Here is a 12,491-nt window from a genome sequence, read left to right on the forward strand (position 1 = left end):
TTTTGGTACGCGGGCCTCTCACTGCTGCGGCCTCTCCCGCTGCGGAGCACAGTCTCCGGATGGGCAGGCTCAGCGGCCATGGCTCACGGGCCCAGCCGCTGTGCGGCACGCGGGATCTTCCTGGACCAGGGCACGAACCCGCGTCCCCTGCATCGGCAGGCGGACTCTCAACCACCGCGCCACCAGGGAGGCCCCAGAATACGTTATTTTACATGGCAAGAGGGACTTTGCAGATGTGATTAAGCTAAGGATCCTGAAATGGACCAATATAATCACAAGGGTCCTTAAGAGAGGGAGGCAGGAGAATCAGAGTCAGAGACAGAAGGAGGGAATGTGACCATGGAAGCAGAGGGAAAAAAGGTGATGTGGAGCTGGCCAGGAGCCAAGGAATGTGGGCGGCTCCTAGAAGCTGGAAAAGGCCAGGATCGGATTTTTCCCCTGGAGCCTCCAGAAGAAACACAGCCCTTCTGGCACCTTGATTTTAGAATTTGGACCTGCAACATTGTAGGACCATAAATCTGTGTTGCCTTAAGATACTGAGTTTGTGGTAATTTGTTAAGGCAGCCATAGAAAACTAATACAAACCTGCAGGAGACAAGGATGCTGAGACGCTAGTGCTCTCGGTTTCTGCACTTTCCCGGTTCTGTGCCTCCAGCCTTCTCTCCAATTCTGTGAGCTCCCTGGCATTCTGCATGGCACAGGCTACCAGCAACCAGCTCGGCGTTCCTGGGCTCCCCCAGCTGGGTGTGTTCTTTGCCACGCGTGGTGCTGTTTACACCCCTGTAGATGCTCCTTTAGCCATTTATTTCTTTCACATTTTGGTTGACAGTTGTGACTCATAACAGGTGACAAAACACATGCAGATGATGGTTTGGACTCGTCGCCTGTACTGAAAGGAAAAATACGGTGCTGGATGTAACAAAAGAGAGTTTTCAAGTTACTTGAGCTGCCCTTCAGAAAATGTTGGAGAAAAAACACAAGACAATTCGAGTCTAGAATCCCCCTGCAGCCTGGGAGAGTTGACTCCAATTGTCTGAGCTCTGGTAGCTGGCAGATGTGACTTTGAGGTTTGGAGAGAGCAAAGCAGCGCTTGCAGGTATGTGGGATACACAGAAGCCAGGCGAAGGACACTCCATCCAGCTCTGGGCTCACCGCTCCCATTTCCAGGAAGGCTTTTCTGGTGCTAATGGGCTGAGCCTCTCAAAGAGTCTCCAGTTACCTTTTGGATACCGTATGCCTCTCATTAGACGTCATCAAGCTCCTGGAGGTCAAGGGCAGGTTTCCCTTTGTCGCACCTGACAGGTGCCAAGGGCCTGGTGTGCACAGCGAGTGCCCCGCGGACACGTGCAGAATCAAGCTTTCGCTTCTCTGGCCTCCTCTCCCGAACTGGGCAATGGCAATCCTTCTACATCTCCAACACTTTACATTTACCAAAACCTTTTAGGAAGGTCCAGAGGGAAGAACGTGTGTCTGGGTTCAAGTTCCAATGCCACCCACGCCTTGGCCTTTGGGAAACCTCTCCCACTCTTCAGCCGTGGAATGGGGGTAATAACACCCTCGTGGGTGGACAGGAGCAGCTCTCAGCAGGTGCACCTCACAGCGCCCAGCACAGGGCCTGCACAGGGTTGGCTCGGTAAGTGTCGGTTGCTTGAACTTGGGGGGCTATGTCTAGAAGTCAAGTTCCCTCTCTTTCCCCACCGTCTGCCTTTCTTAACCTTCATCCTTTTCCCTTGGCCTCTAGTGTCTCCTCCCTTCTGAAGCAGGAGTGATCTGTCCAAAAGGCAAGACTGAGCACTGATCTCCACTTGCTTTATACCTTGAAGGCTCCCCCTTGACCTCAGCCTAAAGGCCCAGCTCTTAAGCATGGCTGGCAAGGCCCTCCCTGCTCTGGTCCCGCCCTCTCCCTCCATGGGCCGCTTTGCACCTCTCCCTCCAGCCACATGGAATGCTACTAGCTGCCCACCCACCTGGGGGTGGTTAGGCCTCCGTGCCCTTTCTCCATCCCTTCCCTCTGCCTGTCATGCCAGGCTCATGCAGGGGGTCGAGAGCAGTGGTTATGAGGTGAGCTCTATGGGGCCATAATCCCAGTTCTCCCACCTCCTTGCAGTGTGGCCTTGAGCACGTGACTTAACCTCTCTGGGCCTCTGTTTCCTCATTGGTCTGAGAGGAAAATCATATACTTCCTTCTGAAGCACAGCGGATGAGTTCACGAATTTTTGCTGGTAGAACTGAGTGCTCGGTTTACCTGTTATATGATATGATTACTGTTCCTTGCTTTAGCTTAGAGAATCTTTTTTGGTATTTTGAGTCTCAGCTCAAACGTTAGCTCTTCCATGGAGCCTTCTTTGAAATCTATTATTTTTGTGTTGCTGTCTCTTTCTCCCTTCAATTCTGGCAGTGTTTTCTTCATGTGTTTGGTAGCTCTGATGTTTGGTGCATAAACATTTATAGTTATTATATCTTCCTGGAGAATTGACCCATTTATCATTATATAACATCCTCCTTTTTTTTTTTTAACGTCTTTATTGGAGTATAATTGCTTTACAATAGTGTGTTAGTTTCTGCTTTATAACAAAGTGAATCAGCTGTACATATACACGTATCCCTATATCTCCTCCGTCTTGCATCTCTCTCCCACCCTCCCTAACCCACCCCTCTAGGTGGTCACAAAGCACCGAGCCGATCTCCCTGGGCTATGCGGCTGCTTCCCACTAGCTATCTATTTTACGTTTGGTAGTGTATATATGTCCATGCCACTCTCTCACTTCATCCCAGCTTGCCCTTCCCCCTCCCCGTGTCCTCAAGTCCATTCTCTATGTCTACGTCTTTATTCCTGTCCTGCCCCTAGGTTCTTCAGAACCGTTTTTTTTTTTTTTAGATTCCATATATATGTGTTAGCATACAGTATTTGTTTTTCTCTTTCTGACTTACTTCACTCTGTATGACAGACTCTAGGTCCATCCACCTCACTACAAATAACTCAATTTCATTTCTTTTTATGGCTGAGTAATATTCCATTGTATATATGTGACACATCTTCTTTATCCGTTCATCTGTCGATGGACACTTAGGTTGCTTCCATGTCCTGGCTATTGTAAATAGAGCTGCAATGAACATTGTGGTACATGACTCTTTTTGAATTATGGTTTTCTCAGGGTATATGCCCAGTAGTGGGATTGCTGGGTCATATGATAATTCTATTTTTAGTTTTTTGAGGAACCTCCATACTGTTCTCCATAGTGGCTGTATCAATTCACATTCCCACCAGCAGTGCAAGAGGGTTCCCTTTTCTCCACACCCTCTCCAGCATTTATTGTATAGATTTGTTGATGGTGGCCGTTCTGACCGGTGTGAGGTGGTACCTCACTGTAGTTTTGATTTGCGTTTCTCTGACGATTAGTGATAACATCCTCCTTTGACTCTTATGACAGTTTTGACTTAAAGTCTATTTCGTCTGTTATTAGTCTAACCAAGCCTACTCTATTCTGGTTACCATTTAGATGGAACATCTTTTTCAATCCTTTCATTTAAATGTGTCCTTAAAAAATTGGGGTTCTGTTACCAAAAGGATGGATTTAGCAGTTAGCAGTCATCTCTAACCTACTTTTCCATTATTCATAACAGAATATGTGAAGGAAATTGTCAATAAGCACAAACATTTCTCCTTTCCCTCAGCTTGCCTTGTCCCTAACAATATTAATTAATTAAAAAAAAATAAACGAAACTAAAATGGACCAGTGTGATGTCCCCTTGTTCTTGAGGAGTTTTCTGATAAACCTTGCCATGCATTTTGGGCTTCCTTCCCTCTCTGCCATCTTTCAGGTTCATTGGTAGTCTATCATAATAGTCTCATATCTTGAAAGTCAATATGAGGGGTAGAATCCTAAGGAAATAATCTAAGATGCAAAAATAATGCCGGGTCCAATGTTAGTCATCAGAGTGTTTGTTATAATGCAGACGTTTGATACAATCTTAATGCCCAGCTCTTACGTACTGAGCAGATAAGGCGAAGATAAACCACAGTGTAGAATGATAGGCAGTCATAAAAGGCAGGTTTGCAAATATCTGTTTAACAAGAAAATAAAAACTCAGGATATGCTAGGTTAAAAAGCAGAATAGACAACTGTAAATACATAAAACTATAACTTCAATCACCAAAAAATATGTGTAATAAAAATAATCTGAAAGATAAATTACAAAAATATTCCCAATGCTTATCTCTGGGTGATGGGATTTCAGGTGTAATTGATTCCTTTCCTTTCACGTTTTTGTATTTTTTAGACTTTAATGTGAAAGTATTGTTTCTAGAGTCATGGGGGAAGAGAAATGCATATAACCTCATGCAATGGCAGGAAACACAGTTTCATCCAGTTTGGATTGCATGGGTGGGACATGGTGGGAGTGGCATCTGGGTTTATGGTTCCCTCAGTGGAGTTGAAAATGAACATTCCTTCCAGAAAACTCTCAAAGGGTGGAGAGGGAAGGACTCTGAGCTCATTAGACCAGAGTTTCTCTTCCTGCAGCCCCAGAGATGATCAGAAGTGGACAGGTTGGTCTGGGGTTGGGGCAGGATCCTACGCCGTCCACTGGGACACACATGGTCTCACCCAAAGGCAACAGCATCCCAGGAAAACCTCTGTACTCCTGCCTATGGCTGATGCTTTAGACACCCAACCTGGTTCTTTCTGAGGCCCATTGCTTCTTTCCCCAGGACGGAAGCACCCCCAGCCTGTGCTCAGAGCGGCTCGGGGGTCCCAGGAGCCACTGTGACCAATGGCAGGTGGGAGTTGGTGGCTGCAAGTCCAGCTCTCTTGCCCTTCGGTGAGACAGCGCTGAGTCAGGTTCTCTGCCGTCTCCCAGACAACCCCCGTAGGAGCGAGCCTCAGGGTTCCACAGCCTCGACCTGCTCATGGATGCATTCGGCATTGGTGTCCGTCCCATCCCTGCTTCAGTCTCCCACCCCTGCTGCTTCCTGAGAACATTTCCCCAAAAAGCTACCGACACACAAATCCTTGTGTTAGAGTCTGATTCTTGGGAGACTCAACCTAAGACTTGGCAACTCCTGCTGACTCTGCTTCCTCTGGCACTTGGAACATTCTTTACTCCTCATTGATCTTACCCCCAGGGACACATGAGAGGCAATTGTCTTGTCCCAGGCACTCACTCCCGTTCCCAGATGTCTGGTGTGCCCCGCCCTCCTTTCTCTAGCTCCCTATGCCCTAACCTTTGCGTAAAGACCCATCTGTGCTTTCTTTTCTGGTTTTGCACAGTTGGCCGCCATTATGTTTGGGTTCTCTTCTCCAGCCATTTCCCTGATTCCTCAGGCATTTATCACTGCATAAGAGACTGTCAGTTGCTGTCTTCCACCTCTCATCTGCCCCCATGCAATCCGCTCTTCCTTTAAGCCAGATGATAAAGATGGAAACCCCCAAGGAGTTTGCTGGAATCATTCAATGAGCTCGAGGGTGGAGGAGACAAGAACAGTGCCAGCACCCACCAGGTGCTCGGTTGGCCCCCCCTGCTGGCTATACATCGGAGGTGTCCTAGTGCACCTTGGATTGAGTTCTGCTCCTTATTTGGGGACTGGGACCAGGAGGGTGGCCAGAGAGGCAGCTCAGCCTGGCTCTTGTGGGTGGAGCAGTATGTCTCATGATACATTCACAGAAATCACACCGTTGGATGGATTCCTACTGGCCCAATTGATGGCCTGCTATCAGCGTGGAGTGGTCCGTGACACAGCAGCCATCTTGCTAACAGCAACAACAAAGGCAACAATAATAATAACAGTTATTTCTTGGCCTTCAAATGACTTCCCATCTCCCATGCACAGAAAAAGCCAAAAACTTTACAGTGGCCACAAGGTCATATGTAATCAGCTCTCCTTTCCTTCTTTTCTGATCTTATCTCTTCCTCCTCTCTTTTTCTTGCCCCAGTAATGTGAAATATAAGATACAAATAGAGGAGAGATAAACAAGGAAGACAAACCAGAAAATATTCAACTTATTCTTAAGTAGGGTTTCTGAGAAAGAAAACGAAAAATGGGAGAAAAATTATACACATATGTATTAGAGCGAAACTTTCCTGAAATAAATACACAGATTAAATAGGCAAAGTCCCAGGGGAAAAAAGCCTGCAAAATAACGAATGCCAAGATATAGTTATTGAACTTTAATGCTAAGAGAAGGACCAGAGCGTCCATGAGCTTTTCTTGGAGGAAGAAAGAAGAAAGCAAGAGAAAAACCAGTTGATATGAATTCCTGTCACCCAAGCGATAAACCAAACACAGGACCCTGAGTTGGAGAAGCTCTACAAACAGACTAATGATGAACATCTAGCCCATTTAAATGCCCAAGTGATTCAAAACAAATGCAAGAATTATGGTTCTGAAATAGAATACAAGTTGTATCAAATTTAATATTGAAAACCTCTATAATCAGAAAAGTGTCATAACCCGGTGGTAGAAATGGAGGAATGTTAGAAACATGCATAAGGACGTAGATTTCCTTTTCGTCATCATTCATTCATTCAACAAATATTAGTTGAGCACTTACTGTGTGTCAGAACAAGGAAAAGTCCCTGCTCTCATGGAGCTGACATTCTACTGGGCACTAAGACAATTATTCCTGCTACTTGCTTCGTTTGGGGTCTTGTTATGAATCCCTTGAAGAGTTTCAGAACCCACTGTGCTTGTCCATGCTTTTTAAGTGTCCTTTTTGCCTGGAACGCTTTTCCCACCCTTCGTCTGTTTTGCTTTGTTAACTCCCACTCAACTTTAAATACTCAGTTTAGGCATTACCTCTTCCAGGAAGCCTTCCCTGATCTCACACTCTGGCTGTTTTAGGTATCCTTCAAATGTGACTTCTTCAGCCACATCTCCTCTCCTTAACCCTGAGAGCTTTTGCTATCTTGATATTTATCATACTTATTGTAAGTGGCTTTTACCCATCTGTCCATTCTTTTAAAGGCTGAACTATTCAAGACATAGATTATGTCTTTTGTGTCTTTGTATTCTGAGCACAGTGCCAAGCAGAGAAATAAGTACTAAATACTGTAAATGTTTATTAAACAGATAGATAAGTAGATGAACTGAGGCTGGATGGATGGGAGGATGGATGGATGGATGGATGGATGGATGAATAGGTCAGTGAATGGATGATGAATGAAAGAATGGATAGATAAATAGTTTAATGGATAGATGGATGGATGAATAGTTGGATGGATGGATGAAAAATTAAAGAATGGATAGATAGATTAGTTGAATATAGGTATACATGTATGTATTTATGAATGAATTAAGGAATGGGTGGATGGACAGTTGGACGGATGACGGATTAAAGAATGGATAGATAGTTGAATGCATGCATTGATGGATGGGTGAGTGGATGGAAGGACGGATGGAAGGAAGGTAGCGGATGAGCTGGTCTCTCCTCGTGCAGCATCACCCTCTGTAATCCACACTTCATCTTATTGTCATAACCTAGAAACCTAAGCATGTCACACAGTGCTCTCAATCTTTCTCCTTCATCCCACTGGCCACTTAATAAAGTCCAGGCTCTTTACTGTGACGTATCATGCCCTCTGTGATCTGGTTTCTTCTCTCCTCTCCAGGCTCCTGCCTCAAAGCCACGTCAGCCCTCGACTCAGCCAACACTTGTTACATATAGGCAGCCCCACGCTCTAATCTGGAATGACAGTCAGCTCCTCGACACGACCTCTAACTGGCCTCTTCTCCCCTTTATGCTTTTGCTTTTCCTCCTCCCTCTTCTTCGAATTTCTCAGGCTTCTTTTTCTCCTTGGTTGTCCTGACACTCCCTGTATAGAATTACATCTTTACAACCGAAACTCTCTAATTTGCTTATCTGTTTACTTGTTTGTCATCTGTACTAGCCTGTGAATTCCTTGAGAAAACAGCCCTAAATATTGTTCACTTTAGAATAAGATACTACACCTGGCAAAGAATAGGTACTCAGTAAATACGTGTGAAAATATAATTGTGTGATAGGCGGACTAATGGCCCCTAATAATGTCCACGTCCTAATTCAGAACCTGTGAATATCTCACTTTACGTGGCAAAAGGAACGTTGCAAATGTGATAAAGTTAAGAAGTTTTAGACAGGGAGATTGTCCTGGATGATCTGGGTGGGACCAAAGTAACCACAAAGGGCCTTCAGAGATGGAAGAGGAGGGCGCAAGTGTCAGAAAAGGAGATATGATAGAAGCAGCTGTCCCAGTGAAGTGATTGCTGACTTTGAAAGTGGAGGGAGGAGGTGGGGGGAGAGGTGAATAAAAGTGGGGCTTCCCTGCTGGCACAGTGGTTGAGAGTCCGCCTGCCGATGCAGGGGACGAGGGTTTGTGCCCCGGTCCGGGAAGCTCCCACATGCCGCGGAGCGGCTGGGCCCGTGAGCCATGGCCGCTGAGCCTGCGCATCCAGAGCCTGTGCTCCGCAACGGGAGAGGCCACAACAGTGAGAGGCCCGTGTACCAGAAAAGAAAAAAAAAAAAAAAGTGGAGGGAGGAGGTGAGGGGAGAGGTGAATTAGGAGTTTGGGATTAACAGATACACACACTGCTGTAGATAAGATAGATAATCAACAAGGACCTGCTGTAGGGCACAGGGGACTCTCCTCAATACTCTGTACTGACCTATATGGGGAAAGAATCTGAAAAAGAATGGATATATGGAGAGTTCCCTGGTGGTCCAGTGGTTAAGACTCCATGCTCCCAATGCAGGGGGCATGGGTTCTATCACTGGTCAGGGAAGACCCCGCATGCTGTGTGGCACGGCCAAAACATTTTAAAAATTAAAAACTAAAAAGAATGGATATATGTATTGTGTAACTGAATCACTTTGCTGTACACCTGAAACTAACACAACACTGTAAATCAACTCCACCTCAATATAAAATAAAAATTAAATTAAATGAAAAAAAGAGAAAATGATGGGAGGGGCCATAAGCCAATGAATGCAGGCTGACTCTAGAAGCTGGAAGAGACAAAGAAACAAAATTTCCCCAGGGCCTCCAGAAGGAACACGGCCCTGCTGACACCTCGATTTTAGCTCATGGAGTCCCACTTAGGACTTCCGACCCCCAGAACTGTAAGATCCTAAGTTTGTGTTGTTTTAAGGCACTGACTACTTGTTACAGCAGCAGTAGGAAAGTATCGCAAAAGGAATAGCTAACATGTGTGGAAGGCTCCTTGTACCTTCCCCTTGCTCAGCCTGCTGCATTTGTTGTGTCATTTAGGCTGAGAAGTGACGTGACTGTCATGCATACTAAGGGCAGGTGGGGATTGGAACTCTGGCTCCAGAGCCCCAGCTCTCAGCTGCTCCTCTGAATTAAAGGGTTTGGGCATCTTCACCTCTGTGATCTCAAGACACTGTAGTTGTAGTTGACTGTGTTAGTGTTGATTCTGAGGAAGAATCTAAAAGGATCTTAGTTCCTTCCTAATCCAGACCCCAGCGGTAGGAACCTCTCTTTCTTCCTTCCCTTTCCTTTTTACCTTCTTTCTCCCTCCTTCCCCGAGGAGGAAGCCGGCAGGAAAACAGCTGGAGCAGAGGTTTGTCCTCGCTGGGAGCCAAGTGAGCTGAGAGGCAGGTCGGGGAGCCAGCCAGGCTGTACCCCTGCCTCTGCCCTGTGGCTTCCACGCCTGGCTTCCCGCTGGGGAGCAGAGGCTTTAGGGTGCCAAGGCGGGCTCGGGCGCTGGCCAGGTGGGCTGTGGCTTTTCCCAGAAATCGTCACTCTGTGCCAAACGTCTCCCGGAATCCACGCTGCTCGCTGTGCCAGGCGGAGCTCTGGTTCTGCTGCTCTGGCCGGCCTGCACGGGAGTGGGCACCAGCTGGGTGGGACCTTGGGGCGGGACAGGCTTCCAGGTCCTTCTCCAGAGCTCTGCTAGGGCTTCCCTGGTGGCGCAGTGGTTGAGAGTCCGCCTGCCAATGCAGGGAACACAGGTTCGTGCCCCGGTCCGGGAAGATCCCACATGCCGTGGAGCGGCTGGGCCCGTGAGCCATGACCGCTGAGCCTGCGCGTCCGGAGCCTGTGCTCCGCAACGGGAGAGACCACAACAGTGAGAGGCCCGTGTACCGCAGGAAAAAAAAAAATCCAGAGCTCTGCTAGAGGTCTAAACCCACGGCTCCTGTGAGCACAGAGAAGAGCAAGAGGAAATGTGGACGGCGAATAGGAGGAAGACACAGGTCCCCTTGCCAGCAATCAAAGAAACGTACACCAGTTACCTGTCACATTCGTGAAGTTAAAAATGCTAATACTCATGCTCTCAAAGGTCTTGAAATAAATGTGCTAGAAATCAATTAGGCTTATGTATTATTTGGAAAACTTCATACTCTCTGACCCACTAATTCCACTCCTCGGGACTCATATTCAAAAGGGAAAGAAGACAAAGCAGACATCTGAGCATGATTTATGTAGAAACATCATCAATGCCATGTTAGGTATAAGAATAAAAAAAGGAACAATACAAAAGTCAAATTAGGGGTAATTCTGTATGATGGTAGGCTACATAGACTCTAAAATGAATATTTTATAAGACTTCAATAGCATAAGAAACTTCTTCTGATAAAGGATTATGTGAAAATGAGAAAATACAAACCTATACATACTGTGATTCAATAAGGATGCGAACACACACACACACACACACACACACACATACACATTTTTAAAAGAATACACCAGAATGCTAAGCATGGTTATCTCGGTGACTACTAGGTATAGCTTTTATTTTCTTTCTTATAATTCTTTGTGTTATCCCAAATGACATTATATTAAGTTTTGGTTACTTTTTTTTTTGGTTGCTGCAGGTGGGCTCCTTAGTTGCGGCTCGCCAGCTCCTTAGTAGCGGCGTGAGAACTCTTAGTTGCGGCAGGCACATGGGATGTAGTTCCCTGATCAGGGATCGAACCCCCTGCGTGGGGAGCACGGAGTCTTATCCACTGCGCCACCAGGGAAGTACCTTGGTTACTTTTAAGTCAGAATAAACATAGGTGTTATTTGTTTAACCCACATCAGAGATACTCTGTCTCCTTCACGCATCATGTTTACCAAGTGCTGACGCTGCTGTCAGTACTAATAAACCCAGGTGTTACTGAGATGCTCAGGCCACGGCAGGCAAGCCCGCAAGGAGTCCTCAAGTTCACGGAGGCAGCAAGAGCTGCGGCCAGCCCAGGGACACTGAACCCTCCTGACCTACCTCTTCTTATAAAAAAAGAGGCAGGTCTGTCTGTGAGCTCCACCGTCAGCTGCACATTGAAACAATCGGCCCCGGGGTGCGTCAGCTGACCTCACCCTGGCTTCACATGTGCCTTTCTGGGAAGGATTCCAGGCCCCTCAGGTGGACATTTATATTTTTGGAAACAAAACTGATCAACAACAGGCAAAAGCATTCTTTGCCTCCACTTTCAGAAACCCAGCTCCGATCTCACAAGGTGGTATCTCAGACTCCTTCTTCCCCTCATCGGGCAGCCCCGGGTGTCCAGGCTCCTTCCTGCTGTGTAGACGGTGCTCTTTCCCCAGAAGACCTGGCCGTGCAGACGGGAAGCTGAGAGCAGAGAGGGAGCCAGAGGCCTGGGTCTGAAGTCCAGCTTCGCCACTTACAAGCTGCTTATAACCTTGAGCAAATTACTAAACCGCTTCAAGCTCAGTTTCTTCATCTGAAAAATGCTTCCTCTTTCAAAGAAATGGATATGTGAGTGTTCATCAATTACTAAGTTCTCACTGTGTGTGGGCCCCCTGCTACGGAGGGCAGGAGGCCGTGCCGGTAAACCACGCTCTGCAAAAGAAGAAAAAAGCCCTGGTGTGTGGCCTTTGCCAGATGCTGTGGTGTAAACACACCCACTATCATCCATTTCAAGCTACCAACAGTTTAACTGGTTGGCAAGGTTCCTGCATCTTTAACAACCAGGATCTCATGAGCTTCTGCACTCAGCCTGTCCCACGAGGACAAACTTAATCCTGATCTCCATGGGCTCGCGGTTTAATGGGAGAAAATCAAGAACTCTCTGTATGGTAATTTAATATAGATCTGTCCCACCTCTAGGCTCTGTGAGGGCAAAGACTATTTTTATTTTTAAAAAACTTTTTCTTGTCATGTTATCTTTATTTTGGGGGGGGAGGGGGGTGCCCCACGGCACGGACCTTAGCTCCCCGACCAGGGATCGAACCTGCACCCCCTGCAGTGAAAGCACAGAGTCTTAACCACCGGACTGCCAGGGAAGTCCCTTGCTGTGTTATCTTTTGTCCTGGCAGATAGGAAGGTGCTTAATAACACGTTGAACGAATGCGTAAATGTCTTCAATAAAAAACCAAAATGACCGAACGCTGAGTTGAATGCTGAGATACAGAGTAAGAAGGAGAAAGTCTTTTCAGTAGGTAGCCTCTCAATAACTCAATATATGATACCTAATGTTCCCTTTCTTTGTTCTTTGAGGCCAAATCACTACCCCAGTCCAAATGGGGCGTCACTTCCTGTCACAGTCTCC

The sequence above is a fragment of the Neophocaena asiaeorientalis genome, unplaced genomic scaffold (genome assembly GCF_003031525.2).
Source record: "Neophocaena asiaeorientalis asiaeorientalis breed wild unplaced genomic scaffold, Neophocaena_asiaeorientalis_V1.1 scaffold177, whole genome shotgun sequence".
NCBI lineage: Eukaryota > Metazoa > Chordata > Mammalia > Artiodactyla > Phocoenidae > Neophocaena > Neophocaena asiaeorientalis.